The following is a 27,087-nucleotide window of genomic DNA, read 5'->3' on the forward strand; positions in this document are numbered from 1 at the left end:
GCCCTCAGCACTGGACCTCAGTGTCCGGGCAGAACTATGGCGGTGGAGACGCTCCTTCAGGTATATTGGACCGAGGCCATTTAGGGCTTGAAAAGTCAGCACCAGCACTTTGAATTGTGCTCGGAAACGTACTGGGAGCCAGTGCAGGTCTTTCAGGACCGGTGTTATATGGTCTTGGCGGCTGCTTTCCAGTCACCAGTCTAGCTGCCGCATTCTGGATTAGTTGTAGTTTCCGGGTCACCTTCAAAGGTAGCCCCACGTAGAGTGTATTGCAACAGTCCAAGCTCAGAAAATGTCCTGGTGAGGAGGGGATGGCTGTGGGGAGTTGAGGACTTCCAGTTTCGGCAAGTGATTTTCATGGAGGAAGACCATCAGGAATGAGCTGCTCTGCTCCTTAGGGATGACACCCAACCAAGTCTGTGGAGATTGTGTTTTTGCTAATAAAGAGTTAACACCGACTTTGAACTTTGTGATTACTGGCTGGCACAGTCCTGCAACATCACCTGACCCTGGTTGTGATCTTTGCTCGCTTGGTCTCTGACCTTGGACCTGCCCCTGGATACTGCTTTGGTTGCTGCCCACACTGATGTTGCTGTCGGGAAGTCCCCTGTTCACACAGGAGCCCAGCGAGAGCAGGACACCATGAAGCAGGTCACAGAACTGGCCAGGACCATAGAGCAATTGGGATCAGAAGGCAAACTAGGGAGCAGAGCCAAAGAACAAGGCAGGACTGAGAAACTAGACCAGACACATTAGAACTCAGGTAGGTGTTGTTGCTCAGCTGCAACAGATAGTCCTTTTTGATGCTCAGGAGGAGCTAATGGTCAGCCTCAGCAGGCAGAGTCAGGCCAGGTCCATAAGTTCTTCCCTGAAAGGCTGCAGTTATACATCACACCACACGGGGCAGTGGTCAGCAATCCCTGACACACATTTCAGAATCTCCTGCCCTAAAACCCTGTCCTGAAATGACACACAAGCTCTGAACAATTTTATACATACTTCTCGTGTTGCTAAAAATACCATAAGCCTATTTCTCCTCATGTTGCTAAATGGATTTAAAAGAAAAAGTGTTTCCTCCCTGGCTCCCAACCTGAGTTAGGTAGATAACTTGCTATTGGCATATTTCTGTGGAAAGGGCAGGGCTGCTATTTAAAGCAACTGAGAATGAGTCACCCCCGCCAGAGCGATTAAGCCTTGTGAGTCTGTGCAGGATCAGTTCAGAAGTCATATGTGCTGAAGAAGCAAGGAGAGGACCTCCAGACTGCCACTGTTTGCAGGAGGGATTTGATTGCAAATTTTAGGTTTGCACAATTAAAGTTGATCAAAGTTGCCATACTGCAAGAGATTAACTAAAAGAAGAAGAAGCCAAATCATTTTGTTTGTTTGTTTTTTAAATTTTTTATAAAGTTTTTCTGTTTTGTATTTTTAAATATTCATTTAAATAACCTTAAAATATCAACGACTTCCCTTCTTCTCTTTCCATGGTTCATTTTGCATACCATAAATTCCTGCAACTAAACCATTCAGTGTTCCATTATTACATCCATCAAAATGTATTTTCACTGTTGAATTTATCTCAATGCTGCCAACGTTTTCAAATGTACACAATTCCACCCCCCCCATATATTCAATAAACATTTTCCAGCCTTCTCTAAACGTATGTTCTTCTTGTTCTCTTATTCTGTATGTTAAGTCTGCAAGTTTCAAAATCATTTTGTGAAGTGGCAGATAAGTCCATTGAAAAGTATGGGATGGATGGATGATGAATGGCAAGAAGTAAAAATACCCCAAAAGCAAATCAGGAAGAATGTTCACTGACATATAGTCACCCCACAAACAAATCAGAATGAAAGCTCAATATAAACTAGACATAGTCCAACCTCTGTATCAGCTTTGTGCAAGCAAATCAGGAAGAATGCTGGGTAAACAGGGAAGCTGGGGTAGCTCAGTTGGTTAGAGCATGAGGCTCTTAATCTCAGGGCCATGGGTTCAAGCCCCATGTTGGGCAAAAGGGGGTGGACTAGATGACCATAATGGTCCCTTCCAACTCTTCGATTCTATGATTTTATGATCTGCAGGAGCCCTAAGAAGCCAAACTACAATTCCCATCATCCTTGACAACTGGTTCTGCTAGCTAGGGATGATGGGAGTTGTAGTCCAGAAACAGCTGGAGACCCAAGTTTGGGAAACCCTGCTCTAACCACTATACCACACTGGCTTACTATTCCCCTTACAGTCTCTGTTTGAAGGGGATGCAAAAACACTGCTGTATAAAGAACTATTAATCTTCCTTCTGTCACCAGTTCAACTTCCCATTGCTTGGCATGGGAAGAAATTGAGTCCACATATGCTTGCAGATTGGCACCAGCCAATTTGGCAGGCGGCATTAATGGGAAAATTGCCTAAGCCCATACACATACGCAGAGGTCAAAGAGAGGAAGGCAACCTTCATGAAGTCTGGTCTTGCTTTATTTTAGCATGCTAATAACTGAGTGCACGACACCCACTTTCCTGTAACGCACAGTTCCTGGTGGAAATATCTCTTTGGCTGATGAGTGGGTCAATTTCCAAAGTCAATGGACAATAAATAATCAGTATTTCTGTCGAAACACTTGCATTTTGATAATGTAGATTGCATACCACCTCCTGGTAGTTATAAACAGTGTTTTTGGACTTGAAAAAAATGAAATAAAATATGTGCTTAAAATGGGAGGGAGAAGCTTTGTGTTAGGAGACCAAAATAATGAGGCAAGACACCAAGTATAGGGTAAAGTTACCAGATTTTTTTCAATGAATCCGGGGACACTTTTCAACTTCAATGGATTTTGTATGGGGACTGATTTGTAAATCCGGGGACTGTCCCTGGGAAATGGGGACATCTGGTAACCTTAATCTAGGGCTAATTTATTAAACAATAACTTATCAACCACATTGGGAGGGGGGGAATGTAAACCATGTAAGGAAATATCCCCAAAGTCTAGCAAGCTACTTGTTGATTGGGTGATTCTACCCTTGAAGGTGTGAGAGTTGACTTTAAGCCCAATTCTTTCCCCCTGCCATGCTCATTCAGGTGACGATGGAACACACACCCGTCTGGTTCCATTATTTTACTCTTGTTCATGCGCGTCCTTAAAATCTTATTCTTAACAATCCAATTTCTAAACCTTATTCATCTTATTACAAGTGACTTTTGAACGTTCAACTAATGTAAATACCTGTACACAAAGCTTGCAAGGTTATGTTTTAAACATTTCCCTTGTTTAAAAGAAAAGAAAAGAAAAAAACCAATGTCCTTTTGGGTTTCAAGTTGTCTAATCTGTCTTGCTTAGTTCACTAATTTATTTTACCAGTCTTCTTTATCTTCTTTGGTGGTGGCTTCTTCCTTCTATGGGATAGAGGACATATCAGATATTAAACTGATAAAAACAGATACTACACTTGATCTTAGCCAAAAGGCCGAGAAGCAAATTCCATAGTTCAACTCTATGAAGAAGGACTATCCCAAACTTTCTAACGTCCAGTTTTACTGCATGTCCACAAGTTCTAGTAATATGACAGAAGGAGAGGAAAAAAACCCTCCCTATCCACTTTTTCCATACAATGCAACATTTTATATACCTTTGCCATGCTCCCCATACCCAACTTCTCTCCAAACTTAAAAGCCCCAAATGTTGTAAGGTGGTATACCAGTAGCAATTCTTGAGAAATTAAATATGTGCATATTTGAATATGATCTGCACACCCTAGAATAACAAGAGCATACAGGCGTTGTGACAAAGTTCTTAGCTTCAAACACTGGTGTTGTTTTTTTTTAAAATGCATGTCTAAAAGAGTATCTTAGGAGAAAATTCATTAAAATATGCATTTCATTCATTATTTTCTGATTGGATTTATCTGGAAACAGGGCAGGATAGACTTATGAGTGAACACATAGTACACAAGCAGGTGCACACTAGTAACATAGGGTTATAGGCAATGCTAATCCTACTCAGAGTATACCTATTGAAGGTAATGGACAGGATTGACTCAGGTTCGTTAATGTCAATGGGGCTCCTCTGAGTAGCAATCTGGATAGAACCCAACTTGATTTAACCAGCCTTACAAAGTTCTAGTGAGGTCAATTCAGAAGAGAGCTGCCTGTACCTTAATGCAGGGATGATTCCCCCCTCCACTCTCATGACCATACACATTTCATGAAAAAGAAAAAGTTTCACCTTGCAGAAATCTCATCACAAAATAAAGATTGCCCCCTTTTAAAATTTCCCCAGAGATCTTATTGATCTAATTAAAGTTTGTATTGCAAGAGCATCGCCCAGGAGACAAATAAAATACAGTGTTCCCTTACTGAGTGTGCTATTCCTGATTCAGTGTTCCATTAGAATAATCACTCAGCAAAATCTTTATGCTTCTCCCTCTTCTCTGTTCATCGTCTTATAGCTCTTGTTTTGTGTGCAGATTTTGACAAACCCAAGGGACTTCTCAGCTGCCAGGTGGGTTGCAGAAAAGATGAGATAGACAGACAATAGATAGATAGATGATATATAGATAGATATATAGATAGATGATAGATAGATAGATGATAGATAGATAGATAGATAGATGATAGATAGATAGATGATAGATAGATAGATAGATAGATAGATAGATAGATAGATGATAGACAGATAGACAGACATGTAAGATTCTGATTTAGACATGCACCACATTTTCTGATGTTCCCATCAACTCCACTGATGACCCGCAGAAGATGCTGCATGCTCAAAGAACAGAGGAATAGGAGTAAAATCAACACACTAATTAATTACACTGGTACCTTAGGTTACAGACGCTTCAGGTTGCAGACTCTGCTAACCCAGAAATAGTACCTTGGGTTAATAACTTTGCTTCAGGATGAGAACAGAAATCGTGCAGTGGCAGCGCGGTGGCAGCTGGAGGCCCCATTAGCTAAAGTGGTACCTCAGGTTAAGAACAGTTTCAGGTTAAGAACGGACCTCCAGAATGAATTAAGTTCTTAACCCGAGGTACCACTGTATTTCCTCTTTGGGCTAACCAAACACACTAACCAAGATGGATGTACTTACCAGGACTATGCATCAAGGGACGCGGGTGGTGCTGTGGTCTAAACCTCTGAGCCTCTTGGGCTTGCCAATCAGAAGGTTGGTGGTTTGAATCCGCACAATGGGGTGAGCTCCTGTTGCTCTGTCCCAGCTTCTGCCAACCTAGAAGTTCGAAAGCACACCAGTGCAAGTAAATAGGTACTGTTGTTGCGGGAAGGTAAACAGCATTTCCATGCGCTCTGGTTTACGTCACGGTGTTCCGTTGTGCCAGAAGCGGTTTAGTCATGCTGGCCACATGACCTGGAAAGCTGTCTGTGGACAAAAGCTGGCTCCCTCGGCCTGAAAGTGAGATGAGCGCTGCAACTCCATAGTCATCTTTGATTGGACTTAACTGTCCAGGGGTCCTTTACCTTTACCTTTATGCATCTGTCTCCCCTCCCTGATCCGATTTGTGCCCCAGTCTGGTGCTTTGGAGCAATGTCAGTCCAGCCTGTCTCAAACGGATTCGGTGGGCCTTGCCCTATTTTTAATTAGGACTTCAATTTTCAATTAAAAATGCAGTTGGAGAGGAGTGCATTTCCTTGCTGCCAGACCACCAATATTTTGACAGCCCCAGATTGCTGTGGGTATTCTCAGTATGATATGGGGATGCCTCACTCCATCCCAGTTAAATCCTGCAATGACCCGGATCAGTCCTTAAGGTAGTGAGGTCCTGAGCCATGTAAGGCTTTATAGTTCAAAACCAGCATTTTGAATTGGGCCCGGCGACTAATTGGCAGCCAGTGCAGTCGGAACAGGATCGGTGTAATATGCTCAATCTGAGCAATCTGGCCATTGAATTTTGTGCCAGCTGAGGTTTCTGAACAGTCTTCAAAGGCAGCCCCACATATAATGTATTGCAGTAATCCAGCAGTGGGTGGAGCCAATGACAGGCAGAGCAAATCAATTCTACAGGAGCAACACTGAGACTAAGGAGGAGGAAGCCAACAGCCAGTACCAACCCCGGGGCAGGATGTAAGTAAGAAGTCAGATAGGTGACTGATGGGAGAAGGAGCTTAGTGGGGCAGTGGCTCATTTTCCCTAATGGAGCCACCTCCACTACACTACTGGCTGTTATAGAATCATAAAATTGTAGAGTTTGAAGGGATCCCAATGGTCATCTAGTCCATGTCACGGTCCGGTCTACGGACCGGCTGAGGATGTTGGGATTGGGGGCAAGATGGCGGGGTGGGAGCAGGAATGAGAGTCCAGAAGCCAGGGGTCTGAGGGTCAGGAAGCAAGAAGCCAAATGCAGCAAGGCAGGAAATGTGTTGCTGTGGCAAAGAGCCGAAGGGAAATGCTGACCTTATATCCCTTCCCAGCTTTTGCCACCAGGGGCAGCGAGTTACCAAGCGGCCTCACCTGTGCGGTCTCGCCTTGCCTCTCCAGAACAAACTTAGGAAGGCCCCAGTCCTGCAAAGCCCTGCTGGTCACAGCGTCTGGCTCCTGCATGCACTCCTGACAGTCCAGCCATCTGCAATGCAGGAATCACAGTTAAAGAACCCAACCTTTGTTTAAAAACCTCCAACGAAGGAGAGTCCACCACCTTCCCAGGTCATCCTTTCTACTGTCAAACAGCGCTGTCAGAAAGTTCTCCATAATGCTTAGTTGGAATATTACCTCATGTAATTTGAATCCGTTGGTTCCTGTCCTACCCTCTGGAGCAAAGAGAAAATGAGCTTGCTCCATCTTCCATACGACAGCCCTTCAGATATTCAAAGATGGCCATCATATCTCCTCTCAGCCTTCTCTTTTCCAGGCTAAACATGCCCAACTCCCTAAACTTTTCCTCACAGAGCTTGGTTTCCAGACCCTTGATCATATTGGTCGCCCCTTTTTTGCACACATTCCATCTTGTCAATACCCTTCTTAATCTATGGTGCCCAGAACTGGACCCAGGACTCCAGATGGGAGCCCAACCAACGCAGAATAGAGTGGTACTATTACTTCCCTCGGTAGTTGCTGGGTGACCTTGAGTCCCAGCATTATGAGAGATGGAGAAACAGGAACTCTCTATCCATTTCCTCTATAAACCTGTGATTACATAGGCTGTGTTTATGGCAAATCCTCAACTGTGTCCCTCACCATTCTCGCAAGCTTCTTCTCCTTTGCCTCACACGGCAGGTCAGCCTTTGTATTCCCTCCGCTTCCTGTGTTAATATTTTGCACAGCGAAGGCTGATTGATATCAATAAGCAGGTAACTGTAAAAATGGCAACTCAGCAGGCCGGATTTCAGGTACGCATGTGGTGATTGCAGTATCTGCTAAGCAAATCTCCAAGAGTAATTGGCAGCTTTGCTACACAAAGTGGGTTATTGTTTTTAAAAGCCACGCTGGAGAACATTGGGGACAAAAAGATTGCCGGGGTGAGCAAAGCTGCTCTCCAAACACAGCAGAGGATGAGTGAATGGGAAAGCTGTTCCTTCTTTCCTCCTTTCTCTTTCTTTCCTTCCATCAAATATAGAGAGGTTAACAATGAAAACCACACACAATGTGTCACAATGAAAGCTCAGTGTGTGAGCTTGGGCGTAAATAACCACAGGCAAAGAATTTCATTCAAGTGGAACGAGGTTTCTGAGAGCACTGATAACTTTAAGTACCTGTGAAAAGAATTGTGTCAGGACTGACTGTGAACTGCTTTCATTGTGTCTTCAGAAACAACAGCAGCACAGCCCTGCTTTTAAACAGATTTGACCAAATCAAACCACATTTATGGTAGCCCTCAAATCATAGGCACCCCATGGCCTGAGTTCATGGGGGGTGGGGAGACCAATGAGAGGAAGACTGAAGAGACAGTCAAAGCAGATGGGGCGATGGGAGGAAGAAGAACTGGGGACCTTTTACGAGAGAACAGTGCAGATGTCCAGCAACAGCCATTTGCCCTTCCTCTGGTACACTGGGGGATGGAGAGATGTGAAAAGAGCCAAATTTCTCCCCTGCGTCCAGCATGGAAAATCACTTCTAAGAGAACAAGTGTGCTTTTGTAGCAGGCTGCAAACAGGGATCCGATTCTTGCAAGGTAGATGAGGAACAAACAAGCTAGTTTCACATGTTTTCAATATATTGTAACAATGTGCAATATAATATATAATAATATATTGAAAAGGCTAAAATCATGTACACCATGTTAGTTGTTGGCTATAACCCATACCATTGCTGTTCGTTTTTAAGAAGTCAGTGCTGGTGTTAATCTCTATAACCTGCTTTCAATTTGGTGGTGTTACTAGGCAAGAACAAAATGTTGCTTTCTCTTATCTCATGACTCTCACCATCACTCAGGGGGAAATATAAGAACCAGCCTCTTCTAACGGCTGACCACCATTCCATATTGAAATGGGTGCTCTAATCTTTATATGATTGCCTTTTCTGTGATAGAAATATGGCTCCGCGTAGGGTATTTATTGTCTGGTTCTCTCCAAAGTATTGACTTTATGTAACAGCTTGATATACATCAAACCCTTTGTAGATTTAATAAACACTTCTTGGTCAATCCTCTGTTGTAAACACAATGAGATTTATTTTGGCCATCTAAGCACAATTCTCTCCCCCGCCCTTGAAAATATTCTACTTCCAGAGATCAAAATATACAAAAGGGAACATAGATCACTGAATGGCGGCAGAGCGAGCGGACGGGCAGGCGGGACTATGTAGGAGGTTGTGTTTCTTTCTGTGTCTTTAGAATTTCAGAATATGCTGATGGCTAAATGGATTTGGCAACAGAGATTGGTCAGTTAGCATGAGTGGCACACTATCTGACCAACCTCAACCAGGCCCCACCTGCCCGCCTTCTTACTTAAAAACAGCAGGGTGGTGAAACGGGAAGTGCTGTCTTGCCCTGCTACCTGTGCCACCTGTGCCACTATACCTGCTGCCACCGGCGCCACTTCTCCACCTGCCCTCCCAACTCTGTTGCTATCAGAGAAGTGATGCTGGCATTGGCACAAACTTCAGGTGAGATCTTGCACTGTTCCTGAGGTGATTTCGGTTGACAAGGATGCTGATACCGGGACTGCTTCTGTGCCTGTGGCAGAGGTGGCGTGGCAGGCGCGTGGCATCTATGGGGCTGCCACCATGGGGGCTTCGGCAGCCTGAGGCAACTGCCTCAGTCTGCCTAATGGCAGAGCTGGCTTTGACAATCAGTCAGGGAGTGGATCTCTCTTTCTGTTGTTGTTGTTTAGTCGTCTTAGTCGATTTCAACTCTCCATGACCCCATGAACCACAGCATGCCTTGGAAACTCTCACTTTCTTCTCAAAGCTTCTCCTTTTTTATGTCCATGGAGTTTTCTTGGCAAAATACTGGAGTGGTTTGCCAGTTCCTTTTCCAGGTGGATCACGTTGTCAGGCGCTCAGCCTACACTCGAGTAGGACCCTGGTAGAGATACATGCCCGACTGGCATGTTCTCTCCCTCTTGGTCAATTGTTCAGGAGCTTCAAAAGCTTTCTTCATCACAGCGACCAATGCCAACAGACATCGGCACACTTAGGGATCCGCAGAGTTTGTGCATCATGCATGACAGACCTCAGCAACTCAGCATTTTGGCTAATCTACTTTATTTACATATAAACACACACAGAGTACGGCAACATGGCTCTCTCTCTCTCTCTAGCATCAGACAGCAAAGAGAAAAAGAACAAAGGACAATAGTCCCACTTCCTGGAACACAGTAACACAAACATCCTGTCTCCATCACTTCCCACTCTGTGGAGTCAAAACATACACTGTCATGTGAAAGACAACAATCCCATGACTGCAGTCATGGAGCAGGAATTCTAACACACGTTTAGTCTAAACTCTTGGCTATGACCTGTCCGTGTTGGGTGGCCCTGCGCGGCATAGCTCATAGCTTCTCTGAGTTATTCAAGCCCCTTCACCACAACAAGGCAGTGATCCATGAAGGGGTCTCTTTCCATATTCACCCTCAATTCCACCCCTGGAACAAGCCAATGGATTCCTCTTCCATGGAGAAGTTGGGGTGTGTCAAACTCCCCCCTCCTGTACATAAGTGTGGGAGAAGCATTACCCTAGTTTGAAAATAGGATGCATTTGTGAAACAGCTACGGTTCAGAATGTAGCCCTGCGTCATCCTGCGTCATTGCATCTTCTTGACCGTTCTCAGTTATTTTTGTTGCTGTCTCTAAATTACCACAAACACAGGTGCCAGCTTGGAGCAACCTTCGTTTCCAGGAAGTTCTCATTTCTCTCTCTTAATAAACAAAAGGGTCATAATGACAGACTGGAGTGGGTTCATTTTAATAGTCCTTCCCTTGGGAAGCCGATGTGGTACCAGAATAAAACTTACCATCAGTGCAACTTCTAGGGCATTGAGGAGAGGGGCGTGAATTCGCAGAAACATGAATGATGTCTTGCAAAGGAGCCAATCTTTACAGTTTAAAATCAAATGTTATCAGTGTGGGAAAAATCAGCCTCATAAAACTAACTCGGCATTTATATACTTTAGGACAGTGGGCCACCAGTTGTCTAGGGATACAGTAAAATTCATTGAATAATATGTGTGAACAATGGTACCATTAAGTCATGTATTTGGGGCAAAATTATCAGGGCCCCACTCAGTAGAATAACATACCCTTCAAGTGTTCCAGTTTTCCCAGGACATCCTGGAATTACAGAAGCCATCCGAGCTTCTGATTTGATCCCCAAATGTCCTGTTTTCCCTTTCCAAAGCCACCAATGCTGAGCTCAGGGAAGATGAGCTGTTGCTTGCAGCCAGTGCTGTTGTTTGTAATGGAGCCACACACTTGTGCGATTCAGCTGGCTCACATGAGAGCACAGCGCCAAAAAACATGTGTCACAATTTTTATCAGCAGAATGTTGGAGGGTATGGAATAAGCAGGAAAACCCAACCCACAGTGATTCAGGGCTGTCTCCATTTGACTTAGACAAAGCCTTGATCTTCAGGAATAGTGCCAATTCAGCTGAATCTGGTGTACAGCCCTCGTTGTTACAAAGATGTTGGAAATTAACACAGAATCTCAATAAATTTCTACCCAGAAGTCTCATCCCATTCAGTTCAATAGGACTTACTTCCAGGTAAATGGGTCTAGTATTGCAGCCTAGGTCCAATTGTTTTGTCTCTTGTGCAGACTTCCACAGTCTTCTATCCCCGAACCTTGAGAAATCATACCTCATTTCTACCTTAACTAAAATATGGTTCTTCCTTCCCTTCGTTTGAGTCCCCCACTCCCCAACCCGGATTTAACCAACAATATCACTACTGACAAAGAACATCATTTAATTCCTTGCCTCTGTAAAACACTTTCTAAATTAGGACCTGACATTCAGATTGATTGCAAAGACATGAGGGCACCATAAACTGATGCATGGCAATCCCATCGTGTTGACAGACCATGTCAGCTGTGTGCCCTGGATGAGAAATGATCTATCTCCTCCAAGCTGTGAATTAATTCTCCTGATGATTTACTCAATTAGAAAGGAAGAATGAAGGTGAGGGGCGAGTAATTTCAGGAGGGTGGTCTATTTCCCAGGAAATGGATTTTTTTTTATGAATTAATGTAGCAATGATGATTACTATTGCAAGGTGACTTATACAAGCACTTATACAAACTCCTCATGGAACTCAAGGCTCACCCAGAGGTGCAGTTTGCAAGAGGTTTCTATTGGAATTGCTGAGCACTCATTCTTTTGTTATGTTTTGTTTGAGTACAACAATCCATGATGCATGCATAGTGGTGAGCTAATGACTCTTGACTAGTTTCAGAATCAGCTTGCTAGGTACAAGCTTTCCCAGTAAGCATTCAATAACAAAAAGCGGCCTCTCGCTTTCCCCCTACACTATATAGATAGAGTCTGTTTGATAAGAGTTCTGTGCTAGTTTGAAACATTGGGACAAGTGCAGTGATTATGGGTTATGAATGTGCATTCGTGTATTTCCTTCTGTCAACTTCACATGGGACAAAGGGATGTAAGAAGCTATCGATTATTTTTCCTCCCTGCGTTTGTCACATGCAGCATTGTATCTGTTCAATTGCAGTTCACCTTCCACCAAAAACGATGTTATTCTCATTGTCCTCCGAAGCAAAATTATGTAGCTTGCATAATTTATGCAACGAGTTATGTGAATACTGTCGTTTCACCCCATTTGTTCAATGGAAGGGAGCACAGATGCCATTGATTATGTCTCTTTTGCAGACGGAAAGCAACAACAGTGAATACCAATTGAATTCACTGGATTGATTTCCGTCCAAGACGTGGGACTAGAAAGTGAACACTGGTAATTTCGACTTCCATTTTCATTGGAATTCCCCAACAGGTTTTTGCAAAGGGGTGTGTGTGTGTGACTTTGCTTTAGTGTTAATATTTACCAGTGTGATTGACAAGCAGTAGGTGGCAGTGCTTGCCACAACACCTTAAAATCTGTCTTTATGGTGACTGGCTTTTGATAGCTTCGAAAGGAAAACAATATATAGAAGCTTGCAGTCAGAATGTTGGCTGGTTCCAATCAACAGGTGAAATTCACAACACACACACACACACACACACACACACACACACACACACATCTCCCTGCCCCACCTCCCATGGTCTCCTCAGCTCATAAAGCTTGAGGAGCAGCTGAAGGAAGAGAAGAGAACAGAGGGTGAAGAAAGAGCTGTGTGTGGAGGAAGGCAGAGATGAGGCAGTCTGTTGAAGAAGCCAGGGGGCCTCTCCCTCCTGTTGTGACCAGCTCCACTCCACGCTGATCTCCTAGGACCCACAGAGGTATGAAGAGGGCAGAGCAGAGACAGACAAGGCATCAGGATCTGAAATTGCTTGGGAAGGACCCAGGGGTTGAAGAGCGCGATGGGAAGGCTGGGACCTTCAGTCCTCACAACTGCCTCATTGGGGCAAGATCTACTGGGCTCTCTAGGCCTGGGCTGTTTTGTTGACTTGAATAAACTTCACTGACACCTTTAAAAAAATAAATTGGTTTTTCAGCTTAAAATTTTACAGTGATATATCAAACATAAATCATAAAAAACAAGATTCCAAAGAATCTCCTGGACTTCCATCCTCCCTTATGTGAGTCCTATTATTAATCAATTCCTCCCGCATCCTTTATGATAACCCTTTACCTCTTCCATTGTGTCCAGAATTCAACCTTAAACTACAAGTGATATTCCAATCCTACTAACGATTTTAACTGTCTTGAAGAGAAGTTATAAATTTCCCCCATTCCTTGTTAAAAGTTTCGTCTTCCTGATTTCTGATTCTTCTGGTCATTTTAGCCATTTCAGCATAGTCCATTAACTTCATCTGCCATTCTTCTCTGGTAGGAACTTTATCCTCTCTCCATCTCTGGGCTAGTAACATCCATGCAGCCATGGTCACATACATAAATAGTCTTTTCTGCTACTTTTAAATAGTCTTTTCTGCTAGAATTCCAAAAAGGAAGGCTTCAGGCTTTTTAACAAAGGTTATTTTAAACATTCCCCTCCAACCCATTATACAGTGGTACCTTGGGTTACAGATGTTTCAGGTTGCAGACTCTGCTAACCCAGAAATATTACCTCGGGTTAAGAACTTTGCTTCAGGATGAGAACAGAAATCGCACGGCGGCAGCATGAAGCCCCATTAGCTAAAGTGGTACCTCAGGTTAAGAACAGTTTCAGGTTAAGAACGGACCTCCAGAATGAATTAAGTACTTAACCTGAGGTACCACTGTATATCATAACTTCACTGACACCTTTTGAGTTACTGCTCCCAGCACCCACCTTGACACCAGTTGAGGCAGTTAAATCCTTGAACTGGGAGGTACTCGCCTCATCCAGCTTCTGTCCCCATGTCTCAATTGCTCCATTTCAGCATCCTGTTTCCCCTCCTCATCTGCCCCAGACAGGAATTCTGCTCTTGAGACTGGCGACAGACACCTCAGGACTCCTGACAGAATGCTCCTTCTGTCTGAGGTTGGTGCACCAAAAATAACAACCCTCTTAAAAACACCATCTTATGCAGTAGCCTAAGATGACCTACTCTAAAAGCCAGCCGTCTCACACACACATCACATCAACCAGTCTTGGGCATTCTAGAAGGAAGCTGTTTATGGCTGGGACAAACGAACAAATAAATATGATCTGAGTTCCGCCCAGCTTGTCTTCTCCCTAGCCCAGTGAATTGCATACATCTAAATGCAGAACAATGATTTATATGTAAAACAGCCACTAAATCCTTATACTCCTAAGCACAACTGATTCTTCTAATGCCTCGACCCTTTTTGGATGCTAGCCACGCTCTCCTGTTCTAATAAGGAAAGAAAGAAACAAACAAACAAAAACCCCAAACCCAAGAAGGAACTGTCTGCCAGAGCTAATATAAGCTTGATGGCTGCAGGATCAGTCTTAGTGAGAGAAATGCGTTCAGCAACGCTTTACTTGCAATTTTCTTTTTCTTGTAGCAAATGAGAGGTGGCCCCTCTTTATTCAAATGCTGGGGGTGGAGAGAGAGTTGGGAGTGAATAATGGAACAAAACATGAAAGGGCATTGCTAGCTTTCTGCCTTTAGACTAAAATGTAAGCTTGCCTTCTACAGATGCATGGAATGAAATGAAAGTTTAGTGGGAAGTTGCCTTGAGTCCTTGTCAGGGAAACAGGCAGTATATGATGATGGTGATGATGATGATGGTGATGATGATGATGGAAACAGAGAATGACCAGGAACATACCAGAGAGCAAACCCTATTGAACTCAGTGGGACTTAATTGCAGTGTAAGGCTGCCCAGTCTTGACCCTGTTACACGGAAGTAAGCTCCATTGTGGTTAAACCACAGAGCCTAGGATTTGCTGATCAGAAGGTCGGTGGTTCAAATCCCCACGATGGGGTGAGCTCCCGTTGCTCGGTCCCTGCTCCTGCCAACCTAGCAGTTCGAAAGCACGGCAAAGTGCAAGTAGATAAATAAGTACCGCTCTGGTGGGAAGGTAAATGGTGTTTCCGTCTGCTGCTCCGGTTCGCCAGAAGCGGCTTAGTCATGCTGGCCACATGACCCGGAAGCTGTACGCCGGCTCCCTTGGCCAATACAGCGAGATGAGAGCCACAACCCCAGAGTCGGTCATGACTGGACCTAGTGGACTGGACCTAGGGGTCCCTTTACCCTTTACCTTTAAGGCTGCCCAGTCTTGACCCAGTTACACGGAAGTAAGCTCCATTGAATACAGCGGGGCTTCCTTCTAAGCAGACAGTGCAAAGCCCCATTTACAATTTACTGGGGCAGCTTCTGCAGGGTTGCCCAGATGCCATTTTTGACGGACGGATCCTGGCTATGTCAGGGGAATTCAGGATGTGAGGCAGCCCTAGCTTCTGTAATTCTGGGACCGTCCCTGGAAAATAAGGAAACTTGGAGAGTACAGTGGTACCTCGGGTTATGAACTTAATTTGTTCTGAAGGTCCGTTCTTAACCTGAAACTGTTCTTAACCTGAAGCACCACTTTAGCTAATGGGGCCTCCCGCTGCTGCCGTGCCGCCGGAGCACGATTTCTGTTCTCATCCTGAGGCAAAGTTCTTAACCCGAGGTACTATTTCTGGGTTAGTGGAGTCTGTAACCTGAAGCATCTGTAACCTGAAGTGTCTGTAACCTGAGGTACCACTGTATGCTGGTGCTCAACCACCCACCCTACTCATGGGACCACTAGGAAGTGTACAGCATGCCCTGAAAGACCACGTTCACTTCCCCCCCAAAAAAGCTTAGCACGAGAACACATTCAGTCCCTCCAGTGCAAGTACATATATTTCTCATTTTCTCCCTTAGCTTGTTAACAGTAGGCAGCAAGACAGCATCCTTACTATGCTACAAAGAGTCCCGGAAGGTGCAGGTGGACCTGAGCATGCCCTGGCTCCTGAACTGTGCTCTGGTTGCTAAGGAAACTGGATTTGTAGAACAGGGCTGGAGCATGTATGTGTTGCTTTTCACACTGAACCATCCGAAGCAAACTTGTAAAGGATAATGTTACCACAAAATAAAGACAGAAGATAGAGCAGAAGCTTCCACCAGCCAATTTCTTTGGTGTCCTTTCATTTGTGGATTTTGTTCAGAGTGTGCCTCATGCCCACTTTCCCCTCTGTTTTCCTTCGTGACTTCCTCCTTTGCATTCCTGGATTAATTTAGCTTTATTCAATTTTCAGTGCAAACAAAGATGCGTATCTATATTGCGATAATTGAGGGAGAGAGAGAGAGAGATTCATAAATACAGATATACCTAAAAGTAGTAAATAAAAAAAGTGTGAGAAAAAGGAAGCAGACAAAAAAAAGTTTTTAAAAATATTTTTTTTTAAAAAAAAAAGTGGGGGGAGGCTATTATCTGAAATTCACCAAACAGGAAGTGAGCAGTGAAATGTTATAAATCAACACATTTATTTTTTTCTTATTCCTATGCAGATATATACGAGAAAAACAGCATCTAGTGCTCCATCAAAAATAATCAGTATCACCCAAAATGTATTTTGCATTTCAGATAGATGGATGCCTAGCCGGAGCAGTCTAAATTTTAATTGCATCATTTATATATGTTGCCAAACATTTAAGAAATTGTCCGTTTTATTTGCATCCCACCAAACTGCATTTTGCATGTCAACTTTTCAAATGTTGATATAAAACACACCAGGCCTCTTTGCCAGTTACCTTCAGATGTTTCCAGCCTTTAGCTCTTAGCATTCATTCTGCAGCTAGTAGATGGAGGGCCAGAGTTTTATCATGACGGTCTATGTTCAGTCCATCCCAGGCACCCAGAAGAGCCAATGAAGGCACTGGAAGTACCATTGCATGGCCAATACTAATGTGTTCATGTATTGCCAAGAAATGCAACCGTGTGCTGCTGCTATCAAGATCATTGTTTTGTTGATATCAAGGAGCTCCTGTAGGTATTGGTAATTCACTATGGACGAAGAAGGTTGCTGTAATCATTTCTGCGATCACATCATGATTTGAACATCATCAGCCACCTGAAGGTTGCTACATAGAAGGTGGATCAGATTAATCTACTGTTGTTCCAGAGGGCGGGACTAGAACCAATTGATGGAAAAGGTTCAGACATATCCTGACTCAAACAGGGACAATTAGGAAGGATCTGGGCTTCAGCCAGTTTGAGTGGAGACAACCCTGGGTTGGGTCAGGCTTCCCAGAGTGATCCAAGGCTGTCATGGGACAGTGCACAAAAGGAGAGGCAGATTGTCCTAGCAGGAATGAATCTGTCAGGGACTGTGCTGAGAAGGGCTGCATTGAGGAGGAATGGTGTGAGCCACCCCTTCCACCCCCTACTCCTGCTCCTGAATCGTCCCAGGAGCAGGAGGACAATATAGATTTGGAACAGCGGTTTGCAGAGGGGCATAGTTTAGAAGGCAGAAGCTGGGAAATACTGTTGTACCTTGGATCCCGAACACCTTGAGAGTCGAATGTTTTGGCTTCCAAATGCCGCAAACCCAGAAGTGAGTGTTCCACTTTGCAAACATTCTTTGGAACCTGAACATCCGACGCAGCTTCCGATTGGCTGCAGGAGCTTCCTGCAGCCAATCGGAAGCTGTGCCTTGGTTTCTGTACATTTTGGAAGTCAAACAGACCTCTGGAACGGATTCCAGAGGTACAACTGAGGTACAACTGTACTGGATGGGGAACAGTTAGGTAAAGGAACACAGGAAGAGAGAGGGTTAACAGATTCACAGTTGCTGGACAGCATTCCTCCAATCTCCCCAAGGTCACAGAGAGCTCGGAAAGTTTCAGAACAGAAAGCACAGAAAGCACACAGGCACTGGCGGAGGAAGAGGGGGCGGGGGGAGCGCACCTCCCCTGGCAGTGCCATCCTTGTGGGGTGCCATCGTGGCTGCCCCCCGTCTGTGCTGGGTGCCATGCACAGAGGGTACAAGCTCAGATTCTTCTTCTCCTTCTTTGGCGATCACTTGTAGCTGAGTAAGATTGTCTTCCATAAACATGGTTTTAACAATGAGTCTGTAAGTGACTGTGGAGGTCAATTCTGGATCCACACGTCCTTTCACAGTGGGGACATTGGTTTCCGGGCGGGAGTTGATCACGGTGTGGATTTGCCAAGTGTGCCTTCCTCTTAGCACGTTTCTCCCTTGAGTCCTGAGTTCGAGTGTCTTCAAAGCCCATGACGCCTTTGGTAAAGGCTGTTCTCCAATTGGAGCACTCGCAGGCCAGTGTTTCCAATTGTTGGTGTTTATACTACATTTCAGATTACAAGACGCAGGAGTGACATAGATTAATAGGGCTGAAGCCTGACAGAATCCTCCACTCGCAAGCTAGTAAGTGCAGAGTGCAATCCTTCTGGCTTCAGGATGCTGTTTTGCCTGCAGGGAATGTTGAGGAAACAGACCTCAGCAGGATTGTAAGAAAGGCATGGGTCACCATGGTCAGTTCTGGTATCTTAAGGACAGGGGCGAACGAAGGTGTCGTGACACCCGTGGCAGCAAACCTCTATGTACAGCGTACATAGCGGTTTGCCAGCGCTGCCGCTCCAGCGCCATATGGATGGTGCCGGAATCCTCTGTTCACGACTGTAGTGGCGACAGAGGGACGGAAGGAGCGTCGCTATGTACAGCGCATACATGTGACGCCGCACATGCGCTGTACATAGCGGTTTGCCACCGGCACCAGGATTCTCTGCTCGCGGCTGCAGCCCTGAACAGAGGATCCTCCACATGTGGCTGTGGTGACGCAATGGCTGCTTGCGCTGCTGCGAGTCCCCACAGGGTGCCTTCTTGTCACCCCCCAGACATGGCACCCGGGTCGCACTCCCCCCCACACCCCGTTGTGATGCCACTGCTTAAGGAACAGCACAGCTCATAATTGTGCAAACACTTGACTAATTTAGGTCCATTAACTTAAAGGGATTTACTCCAAGTAGGACTCTCGTTGGCTGAATCCCTGACTGTATATTCCTAGTGTTTTATCTTTTTTAAATACTTTTTTTTTACTGAAAGTTTTCAACACAGAATACATTAAAGCCGAACGAATCTTTAAAAAAAAAGAAAAGAAAAGGGGGGGGGAAAGAAGGAAAACACTTCACACAAAGGAGTGTTTTATCAACGTGCATCTGTACACAGGTGATGCAGATGCAGAGTGGTGAACGATGGAAATGAACTGGAAGAACTGGTAAAGAGCCCGAGCAGTCCATTACTTTGATGAAGTTTTCGCATCAAACACAACATTACATGAGATAAACTTGTGCAGTACAATTGTATGCAATATTTGTTCACATTACTGAGTGCTAAGGTACATTTGCTTCTACAGTCTTTTCTTCCCATAATTGTCTTTTTATGTCATAGTCCATTTCTCTGTATTCCAGGATATGTCTGGGCACAAATGGCTAAATAGCTCACACATTGTAGCAAGCAAGTATAATGGGGAGGCAATCAGCAGGGAGCCTGAGCAAAAATGCACCACCCTGTTTGTGGGCGGCAAAATTGTAGGAGAATTCTACCAGATATTCTCTCCTGGGGGGTCAGGATGTGTAGAATCAAATGGGGCAAAGGTCCAGGAGGGCCTGTAAACGCTATCTTCATAGTCAAGATAACCTCAAAAATGTGAGCTGTAAAACGAGGTAGATATATGCCTATCTGCTTGCTTTGAAGCTTTGAAGCCTTAATTTTGGTTCTGTTAGTTGGAAGAGGGGAGGCTTCTCATGTTGCTTGTCGGTCAGCTACCCTCTTACCTGAAAGATGGATGGGAGTGGGGAAAGGGCCTGTAAGCCAGGGGTGGCTAATTGGGCTGTTGTTGCCAGCTTACGTAGCTTGCTTTTTACATAAGTAGCCCATATACAAATAGCCCCTTGCAGACAATGCCACGGTGCTTGCGGCTTCAGCATCCATCCTGAGGTGTGGCGGCAAGGAATCCTGCATTGCGTTGCAGTATGCAAATCTTTTGATATATCTCTATAATAAAGCACTAGAACTGATCACTAGAACTGAGTTTTGTAGATCTTTCTTTGGAATCCCTGCAATGGGTCCTTGGAGCAATCCTTTGCCCCATACCGCTGTTAAAACAGCTTCACTGACTCTGCCCATCTATTACCAAGCCAGCTTTGAGGTCATTGTATTAATTGATAAAGCTCTGAGGAACTTACCATACTTTTCCATGTATAATACTATGTTTTTTCCTTTAAAAATCATGCTAAAAAGTGGGGGGTCATATTATACAAGGGTAGTACATAGGGTGGACGTTTGATTGGCTGCTGCCATGGATGTCAGCGGCTATTGTGCATGTTACTGGTTGCTGCATCAATGGGTGGTGTTGATTGGCTGACGCTCTGGCAGTTGGGCGGGTGATTGGCAGCTTCTGCCAGCAATGGGACAGACGGGAGGCAGATTTTGTGACTGGGCAATCCCCCCCCCAAAGAAGCTCAACAACTCCGTGCCATCTCCCCCCATTTTCTTAAATTTGAGACCCCCAAAATAGGGGGCATCTTATACATGGAGGCGTGTTATAGATGGAAAGGTACGGTACGTCCAGGCTGTCTTAGGGACTTCTTGAACCCTTAAATCCCAGTTTGATCACTGAGCTCATTTGCAGGTGGGTTGCTGGTCATTCCATGAATGGGCAGGATTCATTTGACAACCAGAAACCAGAAACCAAGCCATCAATGTCATTGACCCAGCCCTAAGAAACAACACTGCCAATATAGATTCAGTAGCTGTGTTCTGTGCTAACTTTTAAACACCTGCTGAAAACTTTTCTATTCCGTCAGGGTTATGCAGGCAATTAAGGGCATGTCTTTCCACAATAGCTGGCTGATTTCTGACTTTAACAACCACAGGATTCACGACCACTGCTTCTGGAGCAAGGTAAGCTTACCCTCTCTGATAATATGAGCAAGTAATGAACGAGACCGAAAGGGGAGTAATGAAAAGAAAGTACCCATTTGTTACTCTGCGCATGCATTGCGGAGCAAATGAAGATCGAACCAAATGGGCCCTATTCAATTCCTCACTCTGAAATGAGTGTGCACCACGATTTCATGGGAACACACAGCAATTCTAGCACTGGAGCGTGAGTGTGATAGATAAAAACTAAAGTGTTCGTGGTCTCAATCAGCTGAGAGGTGCCAGACTTAGCAGGGCAAAGAGCAGTTCGTCTGTACCACACAGACAACACCCTGAGGGCACCCAGTGAAGTCTCGTCTCATTGTTTCTCTTGCCTTGGAAGTGTGCTGCACATTAAGGGAAAGAGCCAATTTTCTACAAGATTACCTTAGACAGCTGCTACATCAGCTACTCAAATGACCCCAAGAATATAGAAGAGACTTCATATCCACTGTTGACTTCGGATAAATGTTAAAATATCTCAACCGTTTCATCCCCATCACATTTGCTGCAGTATATGTATGTGTGTATACTGTATATTTAAAATGTTTTGCATCAAATTCTGGACACACCTTTTACATAGTGGAATTTCTGACAGTAAGAGTTGTTTGGCGGAAGACTACCTCCTTCACTGGGTTTTAAAAAACAAATGTTGGGTGGTCATCTGTCCGGGATTTCTTAGTTGTGATGCAAACAAGGATGCCAACTTGAATAAAATATGAGGGGGCAAGTAAAAAAGGTAAAGGTAAAGGACCCCTGGATGGTTAAGTCCAGTCAAAGGCGACTATGGGGTTGCGGCGCCCATCTCACTTTTCATGCTGAGGGAGCTAGCGTTTGTCCACAGACAGCTTTCTGGGTCATGTGGCCAGCATGACTAAACCGCTTCTGGCACAACAGAACACTGTGACAGAAACCAGAGCGTACCTTCCTGCTGCAGTGGTACCTATTTATCTACTTGCACTGGCATGCTTTCGAACTGCTAGGTTGGCAGGAGTTGGGACAGAGCAACGGGAACTCACCCCGTCGCGGGGATTTGAACCGCTGACCTTCCGATTGGCAAGCCCAAGGTGCTCAGTAGTTTAGACCACAGCGCCCCCCGCTCCCATATGAGGGGGGGCAGGTAAGCCCCGCTCCACATAATCAATTACAAGATGCAGTGCACATACAGCATTTGAATGGCAATGGCCATCAAATCGGGGTGGGGGAGCCCTCAAATATTTTATTGGGAGGGGGGTCAAAGGGACCTCAGCCCCTATGAGTTGGCTCCTATGGATTCCAACACTGCAGGTATTTGTACTAGGTGACCATTGGGGTCCCTTACAATTCTACAAATACACACACACAAACACACACACTTGACCAGCCCCCCCCCCTGCTGCTGGTGCTTACACATCTCAGTAATAGAGCCATAAATGAACATCTTATTAGTTTAATCCTGAATGGGGGCATACACAAATCAGCCACTTGGTTCAGTTGATATCATTTAAGACTCCCATCCATCTTAGTCAGAGGAGTTGCCTAGCTCAATTCATCAAAGCCGAGACAAAAACTCCCAGAGAGGAAGAGGGAGGGAGGAGGCTACATAATAACTGAGTTGCTCAGTATGCAACATATTTAATCATAATAAAAGAAAATGTGTTTGTTTATGTGTGGGGAGGTTATCTTGATCCTACTGAGACTCTCCACTTGGGATTGTGTTTGCAGGTCATTTAGAAGGTTTTGCAGGCACAAAGGGTTAGATATCCAATGCTTTTCCTACTCAAAGTAGAACTATATAAAATAATGGGTATGGCTGACTAGGGTCCATTAATTTCAATGGATTCACTCAAACTGAGTTGGGCAAAACTCTTAATCTGGGCAAAACTCTTAATCTGGTGACTCACTAATTTGAGGGTGCAGGTTCCCATGAGAACATTTCAAAGGTCTCTGTCGTCTGCACAGTTGCTGAATTAGAAAACCTCATTTAGAAAACGAATTATCCCAGCTTATAAGAGTCAGATGCATTTCTGAACTGAGCAACCCCTCCCACTTGAAAAACACCACCAAGTATCAAAATAAGCTGTAAATCACAATTGCACAGCAGCAGTCCCAGCAACTAACAGTCCACATGAAGCTCCTGGGCTGGCCAGGTTTGGTCTAAATGTAAGACGTTTGCCCTTTTTTTACTTTGCTTGGCCAACAGAGAAGGAACATTACGCTGGCTGATTTATCCAGCGAGTGACCTCGAGGTGCCTGGGCTGGGGAACACAGACTCCAAATCTGGATACAGACATTGACTGAAGATGTGTTTCATTGTCTTAACGCAGTAGTGCACTGGTTGCAGTGTGATGGCTGGATTGCTAAAAGGCTAATTATGGCTGGCTGGTACTTGTATTCCAGTTAGATATGGATTGCTGGAAAGCTGCGCTTGGAGACAAATTGACAGGGGTTATTGCATTGCCATTTCTCTTCTTCTATCTCTGCCTTATTAACAAGTGTATTCTTCTTGTGGCACACTGATTACCTCCCCCCCAAACCCTCTCTTCTCACCTTTTCCACAGTACCTGGGATGCATGCTAATGAAGCAATGCTTTGGCTAAATGGAGCAGGTTCTACAAATTCTCAACAATAAGCAAGCTGGGCTGGGGCTGGCTGAAGTCATTTTGCTGAACGGCTCGGAGTGTCCCAAAGTGGTTGATGGGACTGTGCATGGGACTAGACATGGAAAAGAAGTTAATGCACTGCAGTATAAAGAAATTAATTTGGAACTCAGGACCTCAGAAGTAAAATGCATGGGCATGTGCAGAGTGCACCTGCCTTGCCAATGAGGAACAACTGTATTTAATAAGGTGGGTGCCTCCAGACTGTGAGGAGGGATGCAAGCATACACCAGAACTTTAGATTTGTACCAATAAGGTGCTCTTGTTGCTCTAGCACAACAAATTCACTTTTTAATGGCTTTTATTTTTTTGCTGTTTGGAAAGTGATGGGAAAATGCACTGAAAACTGTGAGACGAATGAATGATTAATGAGAAGGGTAAATTCTCAGTGTTGTATAAGCTCCTCATAAATGAATAGGAGCAAATGTCCAGTCTCTGCCTTGCATTCATTCGTCTCACAGTTTTCAGCGCATTTCCCCATCACTTTCCAAACAGCAAAAAAAAAAAAAAAAAGCCCCTAAAAAGTGAATTTGTTGTGGTACAAATCCAAAGTTCTGATGTATTCTGGCCCATGGGCCAGAAGTGGCCCATGAGGGTTGCTTTACTGGCTCATGAGCCGCCCCCGAACCAAGCCGCCTGCTTGGCGAGTCCCCATGCGCTGCGCTAAACTGGCACAGCACGGCGTGGGGACTTTCTTCCACGGCTCCGGAAATTGCTTCTGCACATGCCCAGATGCCAGAAATCACGTCTGTGCATGTCCACGGCGCAGGAAATCGCTTCTGCGCATGCCCAGATGTCGAAAATCGCTTCTGTGCAGGTGTGATTTTGGGCGTCTGGACATGCGCAGACGCGATTTCTGGCATCACACTGCACTGCACCAGTCTGGTCCACGGAGGATCTCCGCGGGAATGATCTGGCCCATGCCCAGTAAGCCTTGCCGACCCCTGGTCTAACTATCATGTAAGCTTTGTGCAAGCAAATCAGGATGAGTGCTGAATTAACGGATCATCTGAGGGAAGCTGTGTGCTGCTTATTTTAGCTCTTCACAATATTGAGAGTTGTTAGATACAGTGGTGTAGTGTGGGGGGTGCAGGGGGGGCCGGCCGCACCGGGCGCAACATCTGGGGGTTAGGGTTAGGGGGCGCAAATCCACGGGTTAGGGGGCGCAAATCCACGGGTTAGGGGGCGCAAATCCACGGGTTAGGGGTGCAAATTACTTGCCTTGCCCCGGGTTCTGACAACCCACGCTACGCCACTGGTTAGATAGTAGAACAGGCTCCCTTGGAAGGTTGCAAATGCTCCTTCCTTGGAGATGTTTAAACAGTTGTTGGGTGGCCTAGGATTCTTTAGCTATGACTCCTGCCCTTAGGGTCCTTTCCAATCTACAGTTCTATGGTTTCAGATGTTTATTTCCCATTGTTTCTAGAGGGAGACTCTCTCTTCTCCCAGACCTTTGTCTAATTAAACTATCGATGGCCTTTTTAAATGGTGGGTAGGTTTTTTTGTTTGTTATGCATTTTGGAGTTTCCACGCTGTAAAAAGAGGATCAGGTTGATGAGCCCCATCTGCCCCTCACTTCCTTCTACAGCAAGTGCAGAAACCACTTTCATGACCACTGGACCCACTATTGGACTTGTCTGCTGAATCCACCAGAGTCTGTCTTCGCATGCAGGGGAAGTCCCTAACTCAGTAAGGGTTTGAGACCCTTCAGCTACCCTCACCAGACCCTAAGTCTCCTCTGCTTTGCAGGATATCTTCAGTGCTGCTAAAGCAGCGGTTTGACTTTGCACACTCCATTATCTCTCGAGACGGATAGATGGCAACAGACTGTAACCCCCTCTGTGATCCTTGGGTGAAGGGTGGTATATAAATTTAATGAATAATAAAATAAAATAAAAATTTCACAGCAAAAGGTGTGGATTTTGAAGCACAGCGGTGTTTCAGTTTGCATATTGTTTCACAAAGTAGGCTCACCTATAAATGCAAATTTCTTCTCCATCCCTACTCCCAAAGGCCACATTTGCCAGGAAGTACAACCAAAGGCAACTTACAATGTCAAATGCACCCATAATTCCATGATTCCACTTTCAACAGATATTTGCCTAGCCCACATGGTGGAACTTCTCTGTGCTTTCTGGTTGCTATAACTCTGTCTAAATGGCACCGTAATGTTCTCTTTTAACTGCCACTTAAAAAAAAAGAAGGAAAAAAAGCCCCCTCCTAAGACCCCATAACTGTTAATCATGTTAAAAGGTGTTGGAGAGGCCAATTTTTCTAATGGCATTAAAATGTCGCCTGTTCCTGCCCTCCTTTATGAAGCCTCCTTTATGGGGGAGCGCACGATGCCTAGCACTGTGGGGCTTTAATAGGCAATCAGTGAAATCTCATCATGGTTTTATTTATGCTGCCGATTGGGACACGCCAATGACTTTTCACCCAGGGGGATTGTCCCGGTTGAGAGACAACAATGTGGGACAGAGCAGCTGGAGTGCAAGGAAGCAAATGCAACACCTGCCACTCCTCATGTGATTTCCCCCCCCCCCCGCCCTAGCAGATATGGCCATTTCCCTCTTTAGATGAGCATAGGTGGGCTCTGCCACAAAATATTACAGCCTGAAGTGCTCCTGTCCAGAGCGCCAGCCAAGTATGTCCTCCCCAAGAATACTCTATCCCAGTGTGGTCCATGGATTCCCAGTGTTTGGTGAGCTTCATTCTGGTGGTCCATGGAACTGACTGTGGTGGGAACAGGAACTCAGGAAGTTGCTTGATACTGAGTTAGGCCATTGGTCTATCTTAGGGGTCAGCAACCTTTTTCAGCCGTGGTCCACCTTCCTTCAGACCATGTGGTGGGCCCGACTATATTTTGAAAAAAGAAGAAGAATGAATTCCTATGCCCCACAAATAACCCAGAGATGCATTTTAAATAAAAGGACACATTCTACTCATGTAAAAACATGCTGATTCCCAGACCGTCTGCAGGCCAGATTTAGAAGGTGATTGGGCCTGATCCGGCCCCTGGGCCTTAGGTTGCCTACCCCTGGTCTATCTAGTTCAGTGTTGTCTATACTGTTTTCTGGCTCTCACCAGATAAAGGATTCAGACTCTGATTGTAGATGTGTTAACATTTCCTTTGAATAGCTTAAAAAAAGGTTGGTCAGTGCATCAACCAATGTCGGTGGTGCCAACTTAAATAAAATAAGGGGGGCAAGTAAGCCCTACCCTGCACAATGGATCACATGACGTGGTGCACAGACATCTTTTGCATGGCAATGCCCATCAACTTTGGGGGGCAGCCTCCTCAAATATTTTATTGGGGGGGCCAAAGGTCGCTCGACCCCTAGGAGTTGGCCCCTATGACCACAGTGATGGAATCTTTTTTCTCTAAGGAAGCCCTGTCCATTCTGGAGCATGTCCAGAGGAAGGCAGAAAATGTTATAAAGGGCAGATCCTGGCAGGATTGCATTCTCTGCTCATCAGCCGGTTCTCAGGTCAGGGCCAATACTGAGTGCCTGATCATGTCCTAGATTGGTGTGTG

General features: G+C 45.0%; 3 long non-coding RNA genes across 3 annotated transcripts in view; 1 reads left to right on the plus strand and 2 right to left on the minus strand.

Annotated features, from left to right (window-relative positions):
• The first annotated feature begins 1,227 nt into the window (after positions 1-1,227).
• Positions 1,228-27,087, plus strand: part of LOC310750233 — a 54,561-nt gene continuing 28,701 nt past the window's right edge. Inside the window, exon 1 of the long non-coding RNA XR_014542001.1 lies at positions 1,228-1,301. This is a non-coding gene — a long non-coding RNA (uncharacterized lncRNA). The remainder of the gene's footprint in view (positions 1,302-27,087) is intronic.
• LOC310749883 lies at positions 3,268-4,524 on the minus strand. Its single transcript, XR_014541855.1, has 2 exons — positions 4,346-4,524; positions 3,268-3,385 (listed from the first exon to the last, which is right to left on the minus strand). It is a non-coding gene; the product is annotated as an uncharacterized lncRNA (long non-coding RNA).
• LOC310750226 overlaps positions 16,111-27,087 on the minus strand; it is a 44,606-nt gene continuing 33,629 nt past the window's right edge. The window contains exon 3 of the long non-coding RNA XR_014541992.1: positions 16,111-16,210. This is a non-coding gene — a long non-coding RNA (uncharacterized lncRNA). The remainder of the gene's footprint in view (positions 16,211-27,087) is intronic.

This window comes from Podarcis filfolensis (genome assembly GCF_964270895.1).
Source record: "Podarcis filfolensis genome assembly, chromosome: 15".
Lineage (NCBI taxonomy): Eukaryota > Metazoa > Chordata > Lepidosauria > Squamata > Lacertidae > Podarcis > Podarcis filfolensis.